General features: G+C 39.2%; 1 protein-coding gene across 3 annotated transcripts in view; it reads right to left on the bottom strand.

Annotated features, from left to right (window-relative positions):
- The window catches only part of b3gnt2b (UDP-GlcNAc:betaGal beta-1,3-N-acetylglucosaminyltransferase 2b), a 61,179-nt gene extending 47,845 nt beyond the window's left edge, over positions 1–13,334 (bottom strand). For all 3 annotated transcript variants that reach the window (XM_061966261.1, XM_061966268.1, XM_072911886.1), the window contains exon 1: positions 13,041–13,334. The gene's annotated coding sequence lies outside the window, so the exon portion shown is untranslated. The remainder of the gene's footprint in view (positions 1–13,040) is intronic.
- Positions 13,335–27,746: the final 14,412 nt, after the last annotated feature.

Below are 27,746 nucleotides of genomic sequence, written 5' to 3'. Positions count from 1 at the left end.
ATGGTTGTAGTAGTAGGCTAAAGTTAAATTATTTAGTATTCACTAATTAAAGGGGCAGAGCTTTAAGAGACATTTTAGCTTTTATATTTTATAAGATATATTTTTTGTAAGAACCACAATTAATAAATATATTTCAGTGAATCACTAATTGTTCAAATCTGTATATAAATATGTACATAAAATGTTGTAATTATATTCCAACTCCGCGTTCTTCTTGGTCATCGCCGCTGCCGCCGCCATCCCCCAACCACACCACCACAAATAGATGCCTGTCCTGTGGGAAACACTGTACTTGTATGTTTAATGCGCCGACAATTCTTCAAGCTGTGCGGCTTCATAGCTTACCAAAGTTGTACTATAACATTTTAATAGATTTTTGAGCGCCGTGTGTAATGTTCTATATTTTCAATGGAACATTTAAAATGTTGGTGTTGTTTTCTTGAGACCCATCATAGTGCAGGCTACACGTATATCTTATGTTTAGTCACACTTATCATTACACCATGTACCAAATAAAATAGGTTCGAGGTGGGTGAGCTCAACCAAACGTATTCCTTACATTACGCGCACCGGGTTATAAGGTGCACTGTCGAGTTTTGAGAAAAAACGGAAAATACGGTATATTGATGCAGTTTTACATTTCTTTTCGTTTCACTAAATAAGCGTCTATCACTAGCAACTTAAAAAAAATAAAAAAATTAATTTGGAATAACAAACAGTTAAATTAACAGACCAGTTAACCATCTTCAAGATACTGTGTTGACGAGGTTACTGATTCAGTGTTTCATAGCAGACCAAGGCAAATGAGTACGTCTGTGGAGCTAAAAATAATTTGCGCAGGTTTCGGTGTCAGAGTCACTAGTTACTCTCCATAATTGAAAGGATGTCACCAGAATTAGCAGCACAAGTGAAAGTCTCCTGGCCTCCCCATTGGCTCGTGCTACAACGACTGACCTTAAAACACGAGCGAGCCGACTGAGGACGAGGTATTCCAGAAAGGACACACTCAATAAGAGATTTCCATTGAAACAATAATCAATTTTAAGTACACTTGTTCCAGCTCACGAAGATTATTTATTACTCAGCGATGTTTGTCTGTGCCTTCCTGGAAGCAGGCATTATCCTGAGTGTCTGGACACACGGTGATGAATAGTTTATTAGGGGACATGCATTAGGTGAGATGAATGGAGGGGGAAAGAGAGAGTGGGCAGGAGGAAACGTCCTTCATGCAATTAAAAAAAGACAAATGCCGAGTATAATAGAGATTTTATGCGAATGCCCTTGAGCTGCCCAGGATGACGACAGCTCTCGGAAAAATAAAAAGAGCAGAAAGTTTCCCGGGCGACGCCGATGCTTCTGTGTGTTGCATTTCATCTAGCGGGGAATACCAACGTGGAGTGTCAGTTTTAACACTGGCGCTCTGAAATAGAATCAGTACTGATCACATATGCGCCTTCGGGTAAGACGACGCTGCACACGAGCGCCTAAGTGGATCTTTAAAAAGCCCGACACACACAAACACCTCTGGCGGACAAGCAAAAGCACTGCGAGTTGACATTGATCGTTTGTTATCCAATGTAGTTTGCATCACAGGGCGTACATGTGCTATAACAGGGCTACTCAAGCAGTGGCCCATGGGCTAAATCATTTTCTGAAAGGGAAAAACTGAAGCCATATCAATATGTATCACGATAGACACGCAGTCGGTATCAATACAAAATGTGTTAGATTATTTTTTATTTTTTTGTTTCTTCTCTATGTCGAAAGAAAGCGGAAGTTGCGAAGCAAGGTTGGTTGCATGGACAAAGACACTCGCTCTCTGGTAACCCAGCAACGCAGGAAGTGATCACTGATCAGTGGGAATGACTCGCTAACAGCCAATCAGGTAACAGTGTCAACTATCAAGTTGGGTTGTGTCGTCTTGTCTGGCGGTTGATTCTTTGCATGGAGTGAGAAGAGAAAGTCAAAATGAAGAAATTGTGGATAAAACAGGTAAAGACACCTGGACAGTATGGCACTTTTTTTTTTTTTTTTTTTTTTTTTAAAAAGGGACCGTAGTCAGACTAATGTGGTCTGTAAACGATGCAAGGCGCTCGTTCCCGCCAAGGACAAGACACCACCTTTTAGAGCACTTCCTGGCACTAAACCTGCAGAAAATAGTTATTCTCAGGTTTCTCTATGGCAGGGGTCAGCAACCCGCGGCTCCGGAGCCGCATGCGGCTCTTTGATCACTCTGATGCGGCTCAGCTGCATACTTGCCGACCCCCCCGTTTTTTCCGGGAGGTTTTTGGATTTCAGTGCCTCTCCCGGCAATCTCCCGGGGCAAACATTCTCCGATTTTCACCCGGACAACAATATTGAGGGCGTGCTGTGATGGCACTGCCTTTAACGTCCTCTACAACATGTCGTCGCGTCCGCTTTTACACCATGCTATCTGCGTGCCGGCCCAGTCACATGTAGTATGCGGCCTCTGCTTACACACGTAAGTGACTGCAAGGCATACTTGGTCAACAGCCATACAGGTTACACTGAGGGTTGTGATATAAACAAATTTAACACTCTTACTAATATGCGCCACACTGTGAACCCACACCAAACAAGAATGACAAACACATTTCGGGAGAACATCCGGACTGTAACACAACATAAACACAACAGAACAAATACCCAGAATCCCATGCATCTCTAACTCTTCCGGGCTACATTATACACCCCCGCTACCACCAAACCCCGCCCCCCCAACCCCGCCCACCTCAACAGACACATGGAGTGGGGGGGGGATGCATGGGATTCTGGGTATTTGTTCTGTTGCGTTTATGTTGTGTTACGGTGCGGATGTTCTCCCGAAATGTGTTTGTCATTCTTGTTTGGTGTGGGTTCACAGTGTGGCGCATATTAGTAGGAGTGTTAAAGTTGAGGGCACCCTCAGTGTGACCTGTATGGCTGTTGAACAAGTATGCCTAGCAGTCACTTATGTGTGTCTGCAGAAGCCGCATATAACATGTGACTGGGCTGGCAAGCTGTTAGTACAGGTTGTAGAGGGCGCTAAAGGCAGTGCCATCATAGCACGCCCTTATTATTGTTGTTTGGGTGAAAATCAGCAGACATTCGAGAGAATAGTTGCTCTGAAATTCGGGAGTCTCCCGGAAAAATTGGGAGGGTTGGCAAGTGTGATGCTGTCAAGCGGCATCCACATAAAACTTGCGGGCCGCACTAACATTAAATTTTCATATTAAGGTGCGGGCCGCGTGTCTGAGACCCCTGGTTTATACATAGCACAAAGCAAAAAAAAACTTTGTATGCAGTGTTGTTTCATTTTAAATTTCAAAAGAGTTTTGTGGCTCCCATTGTTTTCTTTATTTTGTGAAACGGGTCAAAATGGCTCTTTGAGTGGTAAAGGTTGCCGACCCCTGCTCTATGGCTACACTCATACTGCAGGATCGGATGTCTAATTCAGATTTTTCTGTTGAATCCCATCTTTTTAGTGGCCGTTCACATAAAAAAAAAGAAAAAAGATTTCTAATGTGAATGCAGTCTGACCCACATGCGGACATGACGTTGCATGCATTGCAGTGTTTACGGAAGTAAATATGGCTCATTACTGGCGCAGTTGTGGCCATTTCAAGGATTTTGTGCAATCTTTGACAACGTTTGCACTTTAGGCCAAAGGGGCCCAAATCTGATTTTTTTGAGATCTGATTTTTTTGCGGCTGACTGTTTACACTTCCAAGTAAAATGTGATTTTTATCAGACCCCAGTGTAAACACGCACAGGCCCCGACGTGGCCTCGAAGTCACTTGCATGCGCACTTCAATAAAGTGAAAACAAAGGAAGTTGACCGGGAGGAAGTCGCTACTACTACAAAATAAAATAAAAGTCTCAACCCCTTAAAAATTTATGTTTTTTTACGTGATAATATATGAAAGTAATATAATGTATGACGGAATGTATATAGTGTAATATGTTTGGGAGGGTTGTAATCTTTTTATAACTGTTAAGTAGAGGAGACACGGGCATCAGCATGGATCTACGGGAGCTTTATTTTTCAACTCACATGTAAGCAAATGCGCCACGGCGTCAATTTCGGTCTTTCAACAATCGCTGTTTCTTCAGAATCAAAATATATATTCATATAGTACATATAGCCTATTATTTGCGCACTACTGGCAAGTGATGCACCGAAAATTCGGTCGTCTTAAATAAAAAACAAAACCGAATGTTGTGATGAAATATCCATTTCCGCTGGCGACTGCGTCTTTCCGGCACACACGAGTAACAAAGCTCGCCCAAAGCTGACGAAAAAAAATTCACATTCAGGTCGCATTGCATTTAGACTGAAGTCACATTTGAAAAGATCAGATTCCAATCAGATTCAGGACTCCCTCGTGATGTGGCCTGAATCGGACGCCAAAAGATCAGACTTGAAGCACGTTGGCAAAAAAAAAAATCAGATCTGTGTCACTTGAAGGCAAACATTTTTTTGATTTGGTATGCAGTGTAAACAGGGCCTCTGTCAACATTTTCGGAACCAAATTATTGCACATGGAAGATTAAAAAGGAAGTGGACAAGTATTTTGGCTCTTGAGTTTTCGGGATATTTTGCTTCCATGTCTGCTTGAAGATTGTGTCTTTGGGCGTTCTTCTTAAAATATTTTATTTTAAAAGTTAAACGATAGTCACACACACACTAGGTGTGGTGAAATTATCCTCTGTATTTGACTCATCCCCATGTTCACCCCCTGGGAGGTGAGGGCAGCAGTGAGCAGCAGCGATGGCCGCGGTCGGGAATCATTTTGGTGATTTAACCCCCAATTCCAACTCTTGATGCTAAGTGCCAAGCAGGGAGGCAATGGGTCCCATTTTTATAGTCTTTGGTATGACTCGGCCGGGGTTTGACCTCACGACATTCCAGTCTCAGGGCGGACACTCTAACCACAAGGCCACTGAGCAGGTTTTCACCTGTTTTTTGTTGCGTTGTCAACTAGTTATTTTGTAACCGTCTATTTTGGCGAGTAATTATGACGCTTATTGCTTTTTGACGACGTTCTGGTCGGATGAATGCGACATTGAGGACGCATCACATGTATACCCGATTTATTTCCACATGCGAAAGAGGCCTGGGTCGCATATAAACATTTTTTGGAACTGCACTGCTCACACGGACATGAAAATTGACTCGATAAAGGTCGCACATGGCCAAAAAAATCGGAATTGACCTGCAGTGTGAACAAGCGCTATGTTTACATTTTCACCCTTGCACTATTTTCTTACTTTTTATGAAGCATTTCTTATGTATTCCTTATTTTTGCACCTTCATTTTAAGAGCTCAGTGTAAAGTGTTCAATATGATTTCACAATTTTGTTTATCAACCTTTAGCTTCTTGGATAATTGTCGTCAACCTGAGAAGCAGGACTTTCAATTTGATTGCCATGATTTGTTGTTACATAATAACCAGCTTTACAGACCGCTATTAATTGCTTGAAGTGGGAATTCAGCTCCGCGACGGAATCGACAGTCCCAAGGGAGTCCTGTAGTACAGGGGTGGGCAATTAATTTTTACCGGGGGCCGCATGAGCAACCTGAGCACTGCTGGAGGGCCACATCGACAATATTTCAATTAAATTTTGCTCAATATTATTTTTGATGTATACCGTAAGATAAATAATAATAATAATAATAATAATAATAATAATACTTTAATTTAACCTAACTTAACTTTATACCAAAAGCACTGCTTTGGAAATCATTTGTACCCCTTTCAGAGATCACATTTAGTTCCCCTTAAACATCCTCATGTTGCACAATGAAATGTAAGCATAGGATGAAGTGTGCATTCCTGTAACTTTCTCTCGTATCAGTATTCCATAATTAATATAAATAAATTAACATTAATAATAAATGACAGTAAAATAAGCACACGTATGACTGAGGAGTCATAGTGTAACTTTGTGTGGTGTTTGAGTTGTCCGACTTTTTGTGTGGCCATAAACGCACCAGTGGTTTAGTGGTATGCGTGTTGGTGACAGATGACAAGTTGGTTTTGGTCTGGTTTGTACGGCAGAAAATGACTAGTTTTTCGAGATAGAAGTTTTTTACTCATGTTTTTGGTGTGGTTATGGCCGAATATAAACAGTTTTGCTCAATAAAGTGATCGATATAATTCCTGGGCTCGAAGCATCTCGATAGACGTTACAATAATTGAACGGTGTTGACGAACACTGTTTGGGCCGCTTGTTGTCACTGTCACTCAGAGTTGCATTGCAAAATTATACAGAATAAATGTGTTTATTTTGTTTAGAATTCAGATGGGATTTGATTTGGTGCACGGCATATATTTGCTGTGCGCAGAGGACGCTTGAGCAGTGCGCAATTGCGCGGGCGCGCACCTTTGAGGGAACGTTGCTTGGCAGTCCATGTCTTGTTGAAAACACGCCATTCGTCATCAACTTTTCTCTTTTTAGCGTCGCGGGAGTAACCGTGCATCACTTGTCGCTGTGCACCCTCACTCACAGGTTACACACGGACATACGTCCATAAATAACACTTTTCAAAATAAAAGCAGCACAGTTGTATTGTGCGCACGACATAGATGTTTTTTCAACTTTATTTTGTAATTTGTGATTGCAGCTGTTCACATTCACTCACAATCACGCACACGCATACGTCCACACGGAAGTAATACAAATAACGCTTTTCAAAACAAAAGCAGCACCATTGTATTGCACACTCGACATAGATACTTTTTGAAATTTATTTTGTAATTTATGATTGGCCTCACGCGGGCCGGACAGGGACGCACAAAGGGCCGGATGTGGCCCGCGGGCCGCAGAATGCCCAGGTCTGCTGTAGGAGAAGTACGACTCTAGTCGTCAAAACCTGATTAACCAGAACCAAAGACATGTTGGACTTGAAATCAACTCGCTGAGCATGTTGACAACAAGCGAAACACACAAAGAAAGAGCGAATGGACTAAGGCTGCAACCATTAGTCGACACTGTCAACAAATGTCGACAATAAAATTTGTCGCCGACATTACGTCGGACGTTTGGAGGGAGGATGCGGTCTCAACCTCGGTGAGAGTGTTACGTTCGACCTTGTTAGCTAGGTAGCTAACAAGAGTGAGACAAAGTTGTGTGAAAAATAACTTTTACTATCATTTTAGCCAAAGTCAGCCAGCTAAACTTTGTCTACATCAATTAAAGTACATTTTAAAGCAGCGTCAATTTGCAATGGCGAAAAAAAAAAGGCACTTTAACAAACACAAACGCAAACCGCGCACACACACACAGAGAGAGAGAGAGAGAGAGAGACAAACATGCACCAATGCGGCGGTATCATAAGATTAAACATACAATCTGTTAGGGTTATCATAAGATTAAACATACAATCTATTAGAGTTGTACGGTATACCGGTATTAGTATAGTACCGCGATACTAGTGAATCATATTCGGTACTATATCGCCTCTGAAAAGTACTGGTCCACCCCCCCATCACAACATCTTCTTTCGTTTTTAAAAAATGTACATTATGTTTATGAACTCAGTAAATATGTCCCTGGACACATGAGGACTTTGAATATGACCAATGTATGATCCTGTAACGACTTGGTATCGGATTGATACCCAAATTTGTGGTATCATCCAAAACTAATGTAAAGTATCCAAACAGTAAGAATACGTGGTTATAACATTTTAACAGAAGTGTAGATAGAACATGTTAAAAGAGAAAGTAAGCAGATATTAACAGTAAATGAACAAGTAGATTAATAGTTCATTTTCAACCACTTGTCCTTTATATTGTTGACAAAATAATAGAATGGAAAATGACACAATATGTTACTGCAAATGTCAGCAGCTACATTAGGAGCCTTTGTTTGTTTGCTTACTAATAAAAGACCAGCTGTCTTGTATGTCCACTATTTTATTTAAGGACTAAATTGCAATAAGAAACATATGTTTAATGTACCCTAAGATTTTTTGTTAAAATAAAGCCAATAATGCAATTTTCTGTGGTACCCTTTATTTAGAAAAGTACCAACAAGTATCAAAAGAATTTTGGTACCGGTACCAAAATATTGGTATCGGGACAACACTACAATCTATTAAATAGCCAACATTTTAAGAATTCATCAAAAATGTGATTTTACACATTGAGTCTATTAGAGTGCTAAAACTGCCAATAGTTAATCAATAGTCAATAAACCAGTATGCAGATTTTTAAACATCACAAAATACTTTTCTTTTTGAGGACGTTACATTCTGTGTTTACCGGTAGTTGTTTTCATTGCTGCTATTTTAACTGCTTTTTACATACATAAAGAAGGTTAATTGTTTTTCTTTTAGCACTTTAGCTCTTTTAGCCTTTCCTTTCTTTTACACAGACATTTTATTAGTCATTTGTGTAACAGCTGAATGAGCAGCACAGTTACAGTATAAATAAATATTTATGAATGAGTTAGTCATCTTTGTTGTTCATAAGCACATGCCAAAAATAACTTGAGCTGCATTTACAAGTCAATGGAAAAATTGGAGCCATTAAATATGTCAATGCTTTACTATCCGTTTAGTCGACTAATCGTTAAGATAATCGCCGAATAATCGACTATCAAAATAATCGTTAGTTGCAGCCCTAGAATGCACTTTTCAACATGTGACATCCTTGACTGGGCGAATAATCTAATCCCAGCAATGTTAACACAGCTGACCAGTGTGGAAATGTTCTTCATGTGATTAAAGCACTATCTGGGAGTCATATGAGGCCTCAGACATCCAATCAGAAATGAAAGCACACACTTCCTCACATTGGATTGCCAAAACGAGTCATCTAATCATGCTTATAATATGACGATTACTCAGTCTTCCCATGACTCAAATCAGTTCATTTTTTTATGAAAAAACATTCACTACCAGATGTGGAAAGTTTTTTCCAAGGAAATACCCTGCGTTAGTTAACCTGACTAAAATAGCGCCGTCAAAAATCACATTAATACAGTGCGTCTTATTTTCTGTTACGCCCCCACCAAGGAAGAAGGAAACATTTTGCGACCCCCTACTATCCACCGTGACTATAAAGAGTATCATTTGTCTATTAAATTGTTAAGTAACATTAAAGAAAGCTTAAAAAAAACCAAATACAGTTCAACTTACAACAAAAACTTGTTTGAACTTCATGAACATGTTTTTAGTCTGTAACAGAAAAGATTTAAAGTGCAACAATTTGCCTGAAATTTAAAAAAAAAAAAGTATACTTATGTAAACTATAAACATGTTTTGATCAACTTGAACCATTTGATATTGAAAAATTTAATAAACTCAATAAGTAACATTATTACTAGCAACATAAAAAATGATTTCAATAAAACGTTCGATAATTTTTTGTTGAAGTTGCAAAGCAAGGTTGGTTGCATGAACAAAGGCAATCCTCTGGTAAACCAGCAATGCAGGAAGTGATCACTGATTACTGTATTTTTCGGGGTATAAGTCGCACCGGAGTATAAGTCGCACCTGCCGAAAATGCACAATAAAGAAGGAAAAAAACATATATAAGTCGCATTTTTGGGGGAAATGTATTTGATAAAACCCATCACCAAGAATAAACATTTGAAAGGCAATTTAAAATAAAGAATAGTGAACAAAAGGCTGAATAAGTGTACGTTATATGACACATAAATAACCAACTGAGAACGTGCCTGGTATGTTAACGTAACATATTATGGTAAGAGTCATTCAAATAACTATAACATATAGAACATGCTATACGTTTACCAAACAATCTGTCACTTCTAATCGCTAAATCCCATGAAATCTTATACGTCTAGTCTCTTACGTGAATGAGCTAAATAATATTATTTGATATTTTACGGTAATGTGTTAATAATTTCACACATAAGTCGCTCCTGAGTATAAGTCGCACCCCCGGGAAAACTATGAAAAAAACTGCGACTCATAGTCCGAAAAATAGGGTAGTAGGAGTGACATGCTTACTGCCCAATCAGGTAACAGTATCAACTATCAAGTTTAGTTGCACCATCTTGTTGTCTGGCAGCTGATTCTTTGCATGGAGTGAGAAGAGAAAGTCAAAATGAAGAAATTGTGGTTAAAAGAAGAAACGTCACCTGGACAGTACGGCAGTTTTTTTGGATTTTTAAAAAAAGGAACTGTAGTCAGATCAACGTGGTCTGTAAATGATGCAAGGCGCTCGTCCATACCACACCACCTTCGCTGTGCACACCCTTCAGAGCACAGCTGTAACTTCCTGGCACTAAACCTGCAGAAAATACTTCTCCTAGGGTTTCTCTATGTTTACACTATTCTCTTATACTTTAGGAAGCATTTCGTACATATTCCTTATTTTTGCACCTTCATTTTAAGAGCTTATTGTTACATTTTCAATGTGATTTTACAATTTTGTATAAATTGATTGAGTGTTTTCCATTTTTGTGTTGACATTTCCTTTCCTCTCTGCCTTCATAGCTGAGCGGACAATAATCAGGGGAAGGTTGCATTGAAACCAAAAATTTTTACATTTAATGTATGTTTCCCCTGCTCCTTATTTTCCATAGGTCATAAAAAATATCAATAACTATGGATATCGGCCTGCGATGAGGTGGCGACTTGTCCAGGGTGTAAACCGCCTTCCGCCCGATTGTAGCTGAGATAGGCTCCAGCGCCCCCGCGACCCCGAAGGGAATAAGCGGTAGAAAATGGATGGATGGATGGATGGATGGATATCGGCCACTATGAACACGTATGTTGTGATACAGTTTTCCGCCTAGCCCTGAATTCAAAGTGACTTCATGCATTTAAAATGTTTTTATTTTATTATATATAGGTTTTTTTGTTTCCTTTTTGCACTACACAGGTGACCCACCCCCTTAAAAAGTAACTTTTTTACTTGATCAGACTGGCACTTCACTCCCGAGTACGTTTGATAATAACATTTCCTAATTTAGTGACACTAAAAACGCTTACCTTACACTTACCTACACTTAACGACACTTACCTTAGCCAACTTTTGATACTTAACTTATCTTACCTTGCCACTTCCTAGCCTACTTGGTCACATGTACATTAGCTTACTTAATGACATTCACCATAGCCAACTTTTGATACTTAACTTATCTTACCTTGCCACTTTCTAGCCGACTGGGTCACACTTACATTAGCTTACTCAATGACATTTACCATAGCCAACTTTTGATACTTAACTTATCTTACCTTACCACTTCCTAGCCGACTTGGTCACACGTACATTAGCTTACTTAATGACATTTACCATAGCCAACATTTGATACTTAACTTATCTTACCTTGTCACTTCCTAGCCGACTTGGTCACACTTACATTAGCTTACTAAATGACACTTACCTTAGCTAACTTTTGATACTTAACTTATCTTACCTTGCCACGTCCTAGCTGACTTGGTCACACTTAATGACACTTACCTTAGCCAATATTTGATACTTAACTTATCTTACCTTGCCACTTCCTAGCCTACTTGGTCACACGTACATTAGCTTACTTAATGACACTTACCTTAGCTTACTTTTGATACTTAAACTTATCTTACCTTACCACTTCCTAGCCGACTTGGTCACACTTACTTACATTAGCTTACTAAATGACACTTATTTTAGCTAACTTTTAATAATAAATGATAAATGGGTTATACTTGTATAGCGCTTTTCTACCTTCAAGGTACTCAAAGCGCTTTGACAGTATTTCCACATTCACCCATTCACACACACATTCACACACTGATGGTGGGAGCTGCCATGCAAGGCGCTAACCAGCAGCCATCAGGAGCAAGGGTGAAGTGTCTGCCCATTTTTTGATACTTAACTTATCTTGCCACTTCCTGTCACACGTACATTAGCTCATACTTGCCAACCCTCCCGGATTTTCCGGGAGACTCCCGAAATTCAGCGCCTCTCCCGAAAACCTCCCGGGACAAATTTTCTCCCGAAAATCTCCCGAAATTCAGGCGGACCTGAGTGACGTGTCGACAGCCTGTTTTCACGTCCGCTTTCCCACAATATAAACAGCGTGCCTGCCCAATCACGTTAAAACTGCAGAATGATCGAGGGCGAGTTCTTGGTTTCTTATGTGGCTTTATTGATAGGCAGTTTCATTAACGTCCTCCCAGCGCGGCAACAACACACAACAGCAGTCACGTTTTCCTCTACCGTAAAGCAGTTCGTCTGCCGTAAACGGCAATATTGTGACACACTTAAACAGGACAATACTGCCATCTACTGTACATGTATATGTGACAATAACACCTACGGCTTTTAGAGAGTGCAGTGCACAACTGCGCACACAACAAGGAGACGAAGCAGAATGCATCATCAGAGAGGGTGTTCAGCATGGTTAGAAAAATAGTGACAGAGAATAGAACAAGGATGGACAATTCAACCCTTAACTCAACAATGAGTAGATGAGTGTTATGTGTGTGTATATGTGTAAATAAGTGAACACTGAAATTCAAGTATTTCTCTTATTTTTATATATATATATATATATATATATATATATATATATATATAGATATATATATATATAGCTAGAATTCACTAAAAGTCAAGTATTTCTTATATATATATATATATATATGAAATACTTGACTTGGTGAATTCTAGCTGTAAATATACGCTTCCCCTCTTAACCACACCCCCAACCACGCCTCCACCCCAACCACGCCCCCCACCTCCAGAAATCGGAGGTCTCAAGGTTGGCAAGTATGCATTAGCTTACTTAATGACACTTACCTTAGCTAACTTTTGATACTTAACTTATCCTACCTTGCCACTTCCTAGCCTACTTGGTCACACTTATATTATCTTACTTAATGACACTTACCTTAGCTGACTTTTGATACTTAACTTATCTTACCTTGCCACTTCCTAGCCGACTTGGTCACACTTACATTAGCTTACCTAATGACACTTACCATAGCCAATATTTGATACTTAACTTATCTTACCTTGCCACTTCCTAGCCTACTTGGTCACACTTATATTATCTTACTTAATGACACTTACCTTAGCTTACTTTGGAGCACAAACTCCTTCGGTTTGCCCTCACTCGCCGAGGAGCCTGGAGTCTCCGCCAGCCACACACACACAAAAAAAAAAAAGCGGTGGGAAAATAAACCAAAAAAAGAAGTCCTGGGTTTGTTCCTCGGCGGTCTTTTTTTTGAGGAATGAGGCAGATATTTAGCCCAGATAGTGGACTATCAACAGCACCGCCATTGGGGACGAGGAGGACGGAAGAGTGAACACGCTCTCGAGCTGGGGCTCGTGCTCGCAGCCAGCGTCACGCGCTCGTGCTCGCTGGGCGTGGCCAGGCTACGCCCACGCACACACACACACATGCGCGCGCACCTCTTTCGTCTCACAATTATAAAAAAAGAGTAATACTAGAAAAAAAGGCAGCACCTGCACAGGTAGATTATCCTCTGACGTGAAAAGAGGAGCACACTCACACACACCTGAGGACCTCCCAGGGTTCTCCCATGACGTCACTGCGGACCTAATCCAACACTTTTTATACGGATCTTGGCTAGCCTTCATTTTTGTAATTGGTCCTCAAAAATAGCTGCAAAACCATTTGACTTGCATTTTTGCAGTATTTCCTTCAAAAACACTATAGTGTCCTGTTCTATATTTGACTAGCATTTTTGCAATATCGCGTTAAAACACTATGTTGTATAGATGATCTTTGACTAGCATTTTTGCAGTATATTCTTAATTAACATACTAGTGTCCTGTTGTATAGATGATCTTTGACTAGCATTTTTGCAGTATATTCTTAATTAACATACTATTGTCCTGTTGTATAGATGATCTTTGACTAGCATTTTTGCAGTATCACCTTGAAAACACTATAGTGTCCTGTTGTATAGATGATCTTTGACTAGCATTTGTGCAGTATTACCTTAAAAACACTACAGTGTCCTGTTGTATAGATGATCTTTGACTAGCATTTTTGCAGTATCGCCTTAAAAAACACTATAGTGTCCTGTTGTATAGATGATCTTTGACTAGCATTTTTGCAGTATCACCTTAAAAACACTATAGTGTCCTGTTGTATAGATGATCTTTGACTAGCATTTTTGCAGTATCACCTTAAAAACACTATAGTGTCCTGTTGTATAGATGATCTTTGACTAGCATTTTTGCAGTATCGCCTTAAAAACACTATAGTGTCCTGTTGTATAGATTATCTTTGACTAGCATTTTTGCAGTATACTCTTAATTAACATACTCGTGTCCTGTTGTATAAAGGATCTTTGAATAGCATTTTTGCAGCATCTCCTTAAAAAGCACACTAGTGTCCTGTTGTATAGATTATCTTTGACTAGCATTTTTGCAGTATCACCTTAACAACACTATAGTGTCCTGTTGTATAGATGATCTTTGACTAGCATTTTTGCAGTATATTCTTAATTAACATACTAGTGTCCTGTTGTATAGATGATCTTTGACTAGCATTTTTGCAGTATCACCTTAAAAACACTGTAGTGTCCTGTTGTATAGATTATCTTTGACTAGCATTTTTGCAGTATCGCCTTAAAAACACTATAGTGTCCTGTTGTATAGATGATCTTTGACTAGCATTTTTGCAGTATCGCCTTAAAAACACTATAGTGTCCTGTTGTATAGATGATCTTTGACGAGCATTTTTGCAGTATACTCTTAATTAACATACTCGTGTCCTGTTGTATATAGGATCTTTGAATAGCATTTTTGCAGCATCTCCTTAAAAAGCACACTAGTGTCCTGTTGTATAGATTATCTTTGACTAGCATGTTTGCAGTATCGCCTTTAAAAGCACACTAGTGTCCTGTTGTATAGAGGATCTTTGACTAGCATGTTTGCAGTATCGCCTTAAAAACACTATAGTGTCCTGTTGTATAGAGGATATTTGACGAGCATTTTTGCAGTATATTCTTAATTAACATACTTGTGTCCTGTTGTATAAAGGATCTTTGAATAGCATTTTTGCAGCATCTCCTTAAAAAGCACACTGATGTCCTGTTGTATCGATTATCTTTGACTAGCATTATTGCAGTATATTCTTAATTAACATACTAGTGTCCTTTTGTATGGATGATCTTTGACTAGCATTTTTGCAGTATCACCTTAAAAACACTATAGTGTCCTGTTGTATAGATTGTCTTTGACTAGCATGTTTGCAGTATCTCCTTAAAAAGCACACTAGTGTCCTTTTGTATAGAGGATCTTTGACTAGCATGTTTGCAGTATTTCCTCAAAAACACACCCGTGTGCTGTTCCATAGAGTATCTTTGACTGGGGTTTTTGCAGTATCTCCTGAAAATTACGCTCGTGTCCTGTTGTATAGACGATCTTTGACTTGCGGTTTTGCAGTATCTCCTTCAAAAACACTATAGTGTCCTGTTCCATAGATGATCTTTGACTCGCATTTTTGCAGTATCTCCTTCAAAAACACTTAAGTGTCCTGGTCTATAGATGATCTTTGACTCGCGTTTTTGCAGTATGTCCCTAAAAACACAATAGTGTTCTGTTGTATAGAGGATCTTTAAAAAGCATGTTTGCAGTATTTCCTCAAAAACACACTCGTGTGCTGTTCCATAAAATATATTTGACTGGTGTTTTTGCAGTATCTGCTGAAAAGCACACTAGTGTCCTGTTGTATAAAGGATCTTTGACTAGCATTTTTGCAGTATCTCCTTAAAAAGCACACTAGAGTCCTGTTCTATATTTGACTAGCATTTTTGTAGTATCGCCTTCAAAACACTATAGTGTCCTGTTGTATAGATGATCTTTGACTCGCATTTTTGCAGTATCTCCTTCAAAAATACTATAGTGTCCAGGGCTGTAGATGATCTTTGGCTCGCGTTTTTGCTGTATCTTCTTAAAAACACTATAGTGTCCTACAGACTATAGATGATCTTTGACTTGCATTTTTGCGGTATCTCCCTAAAAACCCTATAGTGTCCTGGGCTATAGATGATCTTTGAATCACGTTTTTGAAGTATCTCCTTAAAAAACACTATAGTGTCCTGGTCTATATATAATCTTTGACTTGCATTTTTGCAGTATCTCCTTAAAATCACTATAGTGTCCTACAGACTATAGATGATCTTTGACTGGCGTTTTTGCGGTATCTCCTTAAAAACACTATAGTGTCCTGGTCTATAGATGATCTTTGACTCGCATTTTTGCAGTATCGCCTTAAAAACACAATAGTGTTCTTTTGTATAGAGGATCTTTAAAAAATCATGTTTGCAGTACTTCTTTAATAACACTATAGTGTTCTGTTATATAAAATATCTTTGACTAGCATTTTTGCAGTATCTTCTTAAAAAGCACACTAGTGTCCTGTTATATAGATGATCTTTGACTAGCATTTTTGCAGTATCTTTTTAAAACACATAACAGTGTCCTATTGTATAGAGGATCTTTGACTGGCGTTTTTGCAGTATCTCCTTAAAAAGCACACTTTTTACTGGAGGATCTTTTACTGGCAATTTTGCAGTATCTCCTTAAAAACACTAGTATAGATGATCTTTGACTAGCATTTTTGCAGTATCTTCTTAAAAAAACACACTAGTGTCCTGTTGTATAGAGGATCTTTGACTATCATTTTTGCAGTGTCTCCTCAAAAAGCACACTAGTGTGCTGTAGTATAGAGAATCTTTGACTGGCATTTTTGCAGTATCTCCTTAAAAATGCACAATAGTGGAGGAACAAGGTCGGAGTCCAACTTTCACATACTCTTACCATCCAATTATATTAATTATATATCCATTATATTATTATGTTATTTTAAAAGTTAAAGTACCCATGATTGTCACACACACACCCTAGGTGTGGCGAAATTATTCTCTGCATTTGACCCATCACCCTTGATCACACCCTGGGAGGTGAGGGGAGCAGTGGGCAGCAGCGGTGGCCGCGCCCGGGAATAATTTTTGGTGATTTAACCCCCAATTCCAACCCTTGATGCTCAGTGCCAAGCAGGGAGGTAATGGGTCCCATTTTTATGTACATGCCGATAAATGCTTTAAAATGTAATATCGGAAATTATCGGTATCGGTTTCAAAAAGTAAAATTTATGACTTTTTAAAACGCCGCTGTGTCGAAGGACGGTAGGGAGAGGTACAGAGCGTCAATAAACCTTAAAGGCACTGCCTTTGCGTGCCGGCCCAGTCACATGATATCTACGGCTTTTCACACACACAAGTGAATGCCATTCATACTTGGTCAACAGCCATACAGGTCACACTGAGGGTGGCTGTATAAACAACTTTAACACTGTTACAAATATGCGCCACACTGTGAACCCACACCAAACAAGAATGACAAACACATTTCGGGAGAACAACCGCACCGTAACACAACATGAACACAACAGAACAAATACCCAGAACCCCTTGCAGCACTAACTCTTCCGGGACGCTACAATATACACCCCCCGTTACCGCCTACCCCCCGCCCACCTCAACCCCGCCCACCCCAACCTCCTCATGCTCTCTCAGGGAGAGCATGTACCAAATTCCAAGCTGCTGTTTTGAGGCATGTTAAAAAAAAATAATGCACTTTGTGACTTCAATAATAAATATGGCAGTGCCATGTTGGCATTTTTTTTCCCATAACTTGAGTTGATTTATTTTATCTTGTGTTGTGATGCCCCTCCAGCGGGGCATCACAACAAAATTAGGCATAATAATGTGTTAATTCCACGACTGTATTTATCGGTATCGGTTGATATCGGAATCGGTAATTAAGAGTTGGACAATATCGGAATATCGGCAAAAAAGCCATTATCGGACATCTCTAATATATATATATATATATATATATATATATATATATATATATATATATATATATATATATATGTATATATATATATATATATATATATATATATATATATATATATATATATATATATATATATATATATATATATATATATATATATATATCAGTGACGTGCGATGAGGTTGATGGCTGGTGAGGCACTGACTTCATCACAGTCAGATTTACAAACATATGAACCCTAAAGAGTATCTTATTCACCATTTGATTGGCAGCAGTTAACGGGTTATGTTTAAAAGCTCATACCAGCATTCTTCCCTGCTTGGCACTCAGCATCAAGGGTTGGAATTGGGGGTTAATCACCAAAAATGATTCCCAGGCGCGGCGCCGCTGCTGCCCACTGCTCCCCTCACCTCCAAGGGGGTGAACAAGGGGATGGGTCAAATGCAGAGGACACATTTCATTACACCTAGTGTGTGTGTGACAATCATTGGTACTTTAACTTAACTTTAACTTTACACATACAAACTGTAGCACACAAAAAAGCACATTTAATAAAAAAAAAACGTTATTATGGTCTTACCTTTACTTAGAAATTAAGTCCATGCGCCGCAACTAAAGCCCTCACTTAAACTTTCCACGTGCAAGATTGAATCTATTTAAAAAAGTGTAACCGAGGGTTTATAAATGTCGCCTATATTGTATGAAACTACAAAATAACAAACACGGAGGCTCCAGTTTACACGAGGACCACTTTATTTACCTTCTTTCAAAAACCTCCGCAACGTGACATCACTTCCGCTCTTGGCGCCTTCAAAATAAGAGCTCAAGGCATATACTGTATAACAGCGCATAACAGGAACATAACATCACAAAGAGGAAAGCCCATGAAAATAGGTTACAAAAGTTATTTAATAAGAAGCCAAAAAGTGCAAAAACAATAATGTTCGTGTTGGAGGAGTTGTGAATTAGATATACCTGCAGTCTGCAGGTATATATAATGTTGTGTCCCTGCAGTCATTCACAACTCCTCCAACACCAACATTATTGTTTTTGCACTTTTTGGCTTCTTATGAAATAATTTTTTTAAATAGATTCAATCATGCACGTGGAAAGTTTAAGTGTGGGCTTTAGTTGATATAACAATTCTACGGCGGGGGTGCAGGAGGCGAGCCTCAGCCAGTGCGTCTTTTGCAGCCGTTTTATGATCGCTCAGCACAAGAAATACGTTACACACATACAGTTGTTGACAAAATACACTGTACATTATATACCTCAGCTAACTAAACTATGGAAATGTATAATATAGTTCATATATCAATACAGTCTCACTGCACAGCAGGGCAGCCGTTAGCCGAGTCATTGCACAATCCATGTTGCGGCACTGAGTGACGTGCCTCAACTGGCTGCTGTTCACCGCACCGTCTCTTCTCTGTATTTGAACGGCAAATGTGAAAATTCAGCGATTTTGAATAAAAATAATCTAAAACTGGTGAAGTTAAATGGAAAATAACTTTATAGTATAATCACTGGATACATATAACAATTTAATTTTTTTTTTTCTTTTTACATTTTTTTTCTTTCCATGATGGCAGGTGAGGCCCTGCCTCTAGTGACTGCACGTCACTGATATATATATATATATATATATATATATATATATATATATATATATATATATATATATATATATATATATATATATATATATAGTTACTTTTCATGCAGTCGCCTTTAGATTCGTTTCTTGGTCCAATGAAGCCTCCAAGTCAAAAAATGGGGACACCCCCAATATAGAAGATACTTAGATTGGTGTACATATATGAAACAAGACAAGGGTATATTTGTACTGATTAACTTGTTGGTATTGTGTGTGTCTTCAAACAGCAGGTTGTCGCCAGGCTGTCCCCTCTTAACGACCAGGGTCAGGACAAAGAGGGTCTGCTGTGAGCACACAGCTGCTCCCCCTATGGAAACAATGGACGGCGTCTCTTCCCAATGTCAAATATTAAAGCAAGTGTTTGCCATCCCTGTGCGTTTGGGCTCAGGGCTGATTTGGGCTAATTGCTCCACGTGCAGCATATGTAGCGCATATGGCGCACGCACGTATCCTAGCAACCAGTGTCAACCAGATGATGAGGCCCGGGACTCAGGCGTGTTTCTGCCGGGTTTGAGTCTCAGGTGGCCCAGGATGTTGTGTTCTGGCAACAATACAGCGCGCTGGAATCGACGAGGCCTCGAAGAGAAGGTGTAAAAGTAACTCTGCACACGCATGGAAGTGGAGACCTTTTATTGACATAACACAAGCGGCTATTGTGACAACACGCGATAGCGCCGCTGCTGCCGACTTGCACATGCAGGAGACATGCAAACAGTCTCGCTTCCACCTCTTGACAAGCCAAAGCCGCACGTGAGAGTGATCACATCCTCAGGATGGAGCGGCGACCAAAACTAACGTCCTGCAGCTTTAACTTGCATGAGTACTCGTATTAAAGCCGCGAGAGTGAATAAGGTTCCTTAGTATTCAGGAAGCACGCGTCTAAATTGAATTATCTGAAAGCTTTTTAGTCCCCCAAGCCAGAAGACAGACATTATGGAAACCACAACTAAGTGCAGTAAAGTCACCGCATTTAAATTTATCGTGACAGCCGTCCACTCATTCATCGAATGATGTTTTTTCACTTTCACACGACACACGCTGCAGGGTGACAGGGGAAACAATCACCTGCTGTCATGTCTGTGTAATCATGTTTTGTCTTAGTCATGTTTTGTTTAGTTATTGGACTCTTTAGTTTCTGGCTTTTCACTCCCTTGTCTTGTTTCCATGATTACCCATTAGTTTCACCTGTTCCACGTTTGGACTCATTGTGCACTCTTGTTTGTCACCATAGCAACCCATTAGTTTTCACCTGTCACGTCACGCACCTGTTTCACGTTTTGAATCACGCACCTGTTTTCGTTAATCATGTCTGTAGTATTTAAGTTCATTGTTTTTCAGTTTGTCTTTCTGGTGACATCCCCACATTTATGCTCTGCACATTTCTGACTCTTTTTTCATGTCCATCGTTCACGCTGCTCCTTTTTGTCCATGCCAAGTCAGTTTTGTTTATTATTGCCACAGTTAGTGTTTTTTGTTGTTCATAGTTTTTGCCTTTGTGCAAGTGTTTGGTTTCATAGTTTGTTCTCCGCCATTGTGCGCGCCTTTTGTTTACTTCCTTGTTTTGTATTTATAGTGTTTAAATAAAAATGTACCTTCATTCCCGTCTCGCCCGAGCCAACTTTCCGTTGCCTTCGAGAAAAACTAAACCCCAGGACCAAGTCATGACACCTGCTAGTGCTTGGTTTAGCTTGGTTTAAGAGGGGACTGTCAGAGGGACGGACAGAAAACACAAATAGGTTTCATAATCAGAGGGAGAAGACGGAAGGAAAATAATCCAAAAATCAATCACTAAAAACAACAATAAAATCTGCTACTCAGAGAGGGAATATTTACGTTAACAATAGGGGTGTGGGAAAAATCGATTCCAATTCAAATCGCCATTCTGACGTTGTACGATTCAGTATCGATTCTCATTTTGCAAAAATGGATTTTCTTTTTTTAATTTTTCTTAATCAATCCAACAAAACAATACACAGCAATACCATAACAATGCAACACGACACAGAGCAATCCAGAAGTAGTGAAACAAAAATGAATACTATCAACAACAGTATCAATATTGGTTACAATTTCAACATAGCGGTGATTAAAAATCCCTCATTGACATTATCATTGGACATTTATAAAAAAAATAATAAAAAGAACAATAGTGTCACAGTGGCTTACACTTGCATCGCATCTCATAAGCTTGACAACACACTGTGTCCAATATTTTCACAAAGATAAAATAAGTCATATTTTTGGTTCATTTAATACATACTTGCCAACCCTCCCGAATTTTCCGGGAGACTCCCGAAATTCAGTGCCTCTCCCGAAAACCTCCATGCGGACCTGAGTGAGGACAGCCTTTTTTCATGACGGGAGGACAACAGGGTGACAAGAACTTAATCATCCAGACTAGAGATAAATTGTATTATTATGTTTATTTTACCTAAAAATAAATATATTTATTAATTTAAAAAAAAAACGAAATACATTTTTACTATATTTTGCTAAAAACATCAAAATTAATTGTATTTTTATTTGTATTTTTTCGTGACTCCTTATTACATCCAGCCATAGAATTATACATTAAAATAAACATATTTGAAATAATTGATTTTAAATTATCATAATAATTCATTTAAAATGACCATATTTAATTATTAAAATAATTGCTTGTTTATCAACAACTTTAGCATTTTATTCATTACTTTTTGAAACTCTCAGAAGCCAAGTTATGTTATATTCCTTAATATTTATTTATGCAAGTTTGAAGTATCAATTATCTAAACACAGTTTTGTTTGCATATTTCCATATATATATATATATATATATATATATATATATATATATATATATATATATACAGGTATATATGTATGAAATACTTGACTTGGTGAATTCTAGCTGTCAATACACTCCTCCCCTCTTAACCACGCCCCGCCCCACCCCCGACCACGCCCCCACCCCCACCTCCCGAAATCGGAGGTCTCAAGGTTGGCAAGTATGATTTAATAGTTAAAACAAATTTACATTATTGCAATCAGTTGTTAAAACATTGTCCTTTACAATTATAAAAGCCTTCTCCAAAAATCTACTACTCTGCTTGCATGTCAGCAGACTGGGGTAGATCCTGCTGAAATCCTATGTATTGAATGAATAGAGAATCGTTTTGAATCGGAAAAATATCGTTTTTGAATTGAGAATCGCGATGAATCGAAAAAAATCGTTTTATAATCGAATCGTGACCCCAAGACTCGATATTGAATCGAATCATGGGGCACCCAAAGATTCGCAGCCCTAGTTAACAATAACACTGTCTGCTATTTCTGTGGTTTAAAAGGGGACAGACCAAGAGGGAAATGTACGTTACTGTCTGGTTTTCTTTGGTTTAAAAGGGGACATGCTGAGAGGAGAGAAAATGAGAGTTAACAACAACACTGTCTGCGAGTCGTGGTTTAAAAGGGGTCCGACAGAGAGGAGAAATGTAGGTTAACAGTAACAATGTCTGCTAGTTCTGTGGTTTAAAAGGGGACAGACCAAGAGGAAAATGTGCGTTACTGCCTGCTTTTCTTTGGTTTATAAAAGGGCAGGCTAAGAGGAGGGGAAATGAGCGTTAACAAAAGCACTGTCTGCTAGTCGTGGTTTAAAAGGGGACCGACAGAGAGGCAACATTTACATTAACAATAACACTGTCTGCTAGTTCTGTGGTTTAAAAGGGGACAGACCAAGAGGAAAAATGTATGTTACTGTCTGCTTTCCTTTGGTTTATGAAGGGACAGGCTAAGAGGAGAGAAAATGAGAGTTAACAACAACGCTGTCTGCTCATCGTGGTTTAAAAGGGGACCGACAGAGAGGCAAAATTTAGGTTAACAATAACAAAGTCTGCTAGTTCTGTGGTTTAAAAGGGGACAGACCAAGAGTAAAATGTACGTTACTGTCTGCTTTTCTTTGGTTTAAAAGGGGACAGGCCAAGAGGAGGGAAAATGAGAGTTAACAACAACACTGTCTGCTCATCATGGTTTAAAAGGGGACCGACAGAGAGGCAAAATTTAGGTTAACAATAACAAAGTCTGCTAGTTCTGTGGTTTAAAAGGGGACAGACCAAGAGTAAAATGTACGTTACTGTCTGCTTTTCTTTGGTTTAAAAGGGGACAGGCCAAGAGGAGGGAAAATGAGAGTTAACAACAACACTGTCTGCTCATCATGGTTTAAAAGGGGACCGACAGAGAGGCAAAATTTAGGTTAACAATAACAAAGTCTGCTAGTTCTGTGGTTTAAAAGGGGACAGACCAAGAGTAAAATGTACGTTACTGTCTGCTTTTCTTTGGTTTAAAAGGGGACAGGCCAAGAGGAGGGAAAATGAGAGTTAACAACAACACTGTCTGCTCATCGTGGTTTAAAAGGGGACCAACAGAGAGGCAAAATTTAGGTTAACAATAACAAAGTCTGCTAGTTCTGTGGTTTAAAGGGGGACAGACCTAAAGGAAAAATATACGTTACTGTCTGCTTTTCTTTGGTTTAAAAGAGGACAGGCCGAGAGGAGGGAAAATGAGAGTTAACAACAATGTCTGCTAGTCGTGGTTTAAAAGGGGACCGACAGAGAGGCAAAATTTAGGTTAACAATAACAATGTCTGCTAGTTCTGTGGTTTAAAAGGGGACAGACCAAGAGGAAAAAATCACTTTACTGTCTGCGTTTCTTTGGTTTATTAAGGGACAGACCGAGAGGAGAGAAAATGAGCGTTAACAAAAACAATGTCTGCTAGTCGTGGTTCAAAAGGGGACCGACAGAGAGGCAAAATTTACATTAACAATAACACTGTCTGCTAGTTCTGTGGTTTAAAAGGGGACAGACCGAGAAGAAAAAAGAATGTTAACAACACTGTCTGCGAGTTCTGTGGTTTAAAAAGGGACAGAAAGAGAGAGAAAAAATTACGTTACAAAACCACTGTAGTTTATGGTTCAAAAGGATACAGGCCAAGAAGAAAAAATAATGTTAACAACACTGTCTGCTAGTTCTGTGGTTTAAAAGGGGACAGACCGAGAGGAAAAAAATTACGTTAACAATAACACTGTCAGCCGTGTCTGTAGTTAAACGGGGACAGGCTGAGAAGAAAAACCTATGTTAAAACTGTATGCTAGTTCTGTGTTTTAGAAGGGGACAGACCGAGAGGAAAAATGTACGTCAACAATAACACTGTTTGCTGGTAGTCTAAAATTTAAAAGGGGACAGAGCGAGTGGCAACATTTACATTAACAATAAAACTGTCTGCTATTTCTATGGTTTGAAAGGGGACAGGCCGAGAGGAAAAAAATATGTCACCAATAACATTGTCTGCTAGTCCTGTTCTTCAAAAGGGGACAGGCTGAGAGTAAAAATTTGCGTTAATCACCAAACAGAAACAGGTGTGGTCAATCAGCGCTCCTAGCAACAAGAAGGTAAACAAGGGAGGAAAGGAGCTCCGACCACAGAAATGAACACCAAACGCAGGAGAACTATAACAAAACTAAAACAAGACATGACCCAAATGTTAAAGCGCTAACGTCCTCAAATGAATGAAGTGATCGACACTAAACTTGCAAGTCTTCCCTGTCAGCTTGCTTACTGACACCTTATAATGGGACTGTCTGTGTCGCTTGTTGTTCCAACTACGTACAGTACATGGCATCGTACCTCTCAATCGTACACAACTGTGGTGGGTCCATTAACGGGGGGGATGAGTCTGCATACAGAGATGAGGTCCTGAAACTATCAGTGTGGTGTTCAGTGAATAATCTGGCACTGAACACCACAAAAACCAAGGAACTCATCTTTGACTTCAGGAAAAACACTGCAGACCCCGCCCCCCTCTACATCAACGGCGAGGAGGTGGAGAGAGTCAGCTCCATCAAGTTCCTCGGCACCCTCATATGTGCTGACCTCTCCTGGACCCAAAATACAACTGCAGTCATCCGGAAGGCCCAGCGGAGACTCCACTTCCTGAGGGTGCTGAGGAAGAACAGACTGGAGAGGGAGCTGATGGTGACCTTCTATCGCTCGGCTGTGGAGAGCCTGCTGACGTCCTGCATAACAGTGTGGTACGCCAGCTGCACTGAAGCAGACAAACAGGCGATTCAGAGGGTCATAAAGTCTGCACAAAAAATCATCGGCTGCCCCCTCCCCTCCCTGAAGGATTTACCCAACTCCCGCTGCCTCAACAGAGCAAAAAGCATCACTAAGGACAGCACACACCCTGGCTTCCACCTGTTCGACCTGCTACCAAAGGGCAGGCGCTACAGGTGCATCAGAGCCAGAACAAAGAGGCTCAGAGACAGCTTCTTTCCCAGAGCTGTCACCATCTTGAACTCTAAATTATAATAATAATTCACCCCTATACAATATCCTACCCTAATACCCTACTGTGCAATATTACCCTTCGAGTGCAACACGTCCGCCACTGATTATTATTTATTACTCCGGTACTCTTGTCTTGTTCCGTATATTGTACAGTATTTTGTATTTCTATAGTGTTTTGTATATTGTACAGGATTGCTTATTATTTTTATTGGATAGTAGATTGTTTATTTCAATTGTTAGTTTTTTCTTTATTACCTGTTGTGTGGTTTATTTTTACCCCATATTTGTTCCCACTACCGCACCTTAAGTTGGAGTCCTTCATCTAATTATATGCAAATATAATGACAATTAAGTCCATTCTATTCTATTCTATTCTATTCTACATACCACAGTTTGACTTAAGTCGGGCATTATAACGTCTCTGTTGATCAATATCGTGATATTCGACGTGTTTGTCGTCTTTAAATGAAATGTAATGGAGCCCAGGGAACATTGTCAATGTTTTTAAATCACCTGTGGATGTTATAAGGAGCATGCACGAGCATCTACCACTGCACAAAATGAAAGCGACACCCGTAAGTCAATAATTTCATGTTTTGTTGCTAAATAAGGTTTAAAACCTTTTATGTAAAAATACTGACTACAGTATTTTGGTGCTGCCAAATGCAAAGTGCAAAAAAATGGTGTCCCATGGTGGGAATGTCCATGCTGCTCATACACAAACAACATAGATTGTTTCAACGTCAACATGTCAATACAGTCTGGTTAAAGACACCGGCTAATCATTTGCCAACACAGTAACTGTAGCAGTAACAGGAGTAGTAACAAAAAACATTAGTTGTAACAGGAGTTGTAACAGAAGTAGTAAAAAATAACATTAGCTGTAACAGGAGTAGTAACAGGTGTAGTAGCAGCAGTTGTAACAGGAGCAGTAACAGTAGGGATATACTGTAACAGGAGTAATAACTGTAGTAGTAACGTTGACATCTGTATTAACAGTAGTAGTAACAGTAGTACTAGCAGTAGTAGTAACCGTAGCAGTAGTAGTAACAGTAGTGGTAACAATAGTACTAACAATAGTAGTTACAGTAGTTGAAACGGGAGAAGCAACAGTAGTAGCAACGTTAACATTAGTAGTAACAGAAGTACTAACAGTAGTGGTGGCATTAGTAATAACAATAGTAGTAACAGTAGTACTAGCAGTAGTACAGCTAATCATTTGCCAACACGGTAACTGTACCGGTAACAGGAGTAGTAACAAAAAACATTAGTTGTAACAGGAGTAGCAACATTAGTAGTAATGGTAGTGGTAACAATAGTACTAAGAGTAGTTGTAACAAGAGTAGTGACTGTAGTAGTGACGTCAACATTATTTGTCACAGTGGTAGTAACAGAAATAGTAACAGTAGTGGTAACAATAGTACCAACATTAATACCAACGGTAGTTGTAACATTAGTAGTAGCAGTAGTGGTAACAACAGTACTAACAGTAGTAGTAACTGGAGTTGTAACTGGAGTAGTAACAGAAGTGCCAACGTTAACATTAGTAGTAACAGAAGTAGTAACAGTAGTGGTAACAATAGTTGTAACAGTAGTGCCAATAGTAGTAACTGTAACAGCAGTAGTAACAGTAGTGTTAACAGTAGTACAAACAGTAGTAATAACAGTGGTGGTAATAATAGTAGTAACAGTAGTGGTAACAATAGTACTAACAATACTACCGGTAGTTACAGTAGTTGAAACGGGAGAAGCAACAGTAGCAGCAACGTTAACATTAGTAGTAACAGAAGTACTAACAGTAGTGGTGGCATTAGTAATAACAATAGTAGTAACAGTAGTACTAACAGTACTACAGCTAATCATTTGCCAACACAGTAACTGTAGCGGTAACAGGAGTAGTAACAAAAAACGTTAGTTGTAACAGGAGTAGCAACATTAGTAGTAATGGTAGTGGT

Source organism: Nerophis lumbriciformis, linkage group LG02, assembly GCF_033978685.3.
Source record: "Nerophis lumbriciformis linkage group LG02, RoL_Nlum_v2.1, whole genome shotgun sequence".
Lineage (NCBI taxonomy): Eukaryota > Metazoa > Chordata > Actinopteri > Syngnathiformes > Syngnathidae > Nerophis > Nerophis lumbriciformis.
The sequence above is the reverse complement of the archived record's forward strand: the minus strand, read 5'-3'. Positions and strand labels throughout refer to the sequence as shown.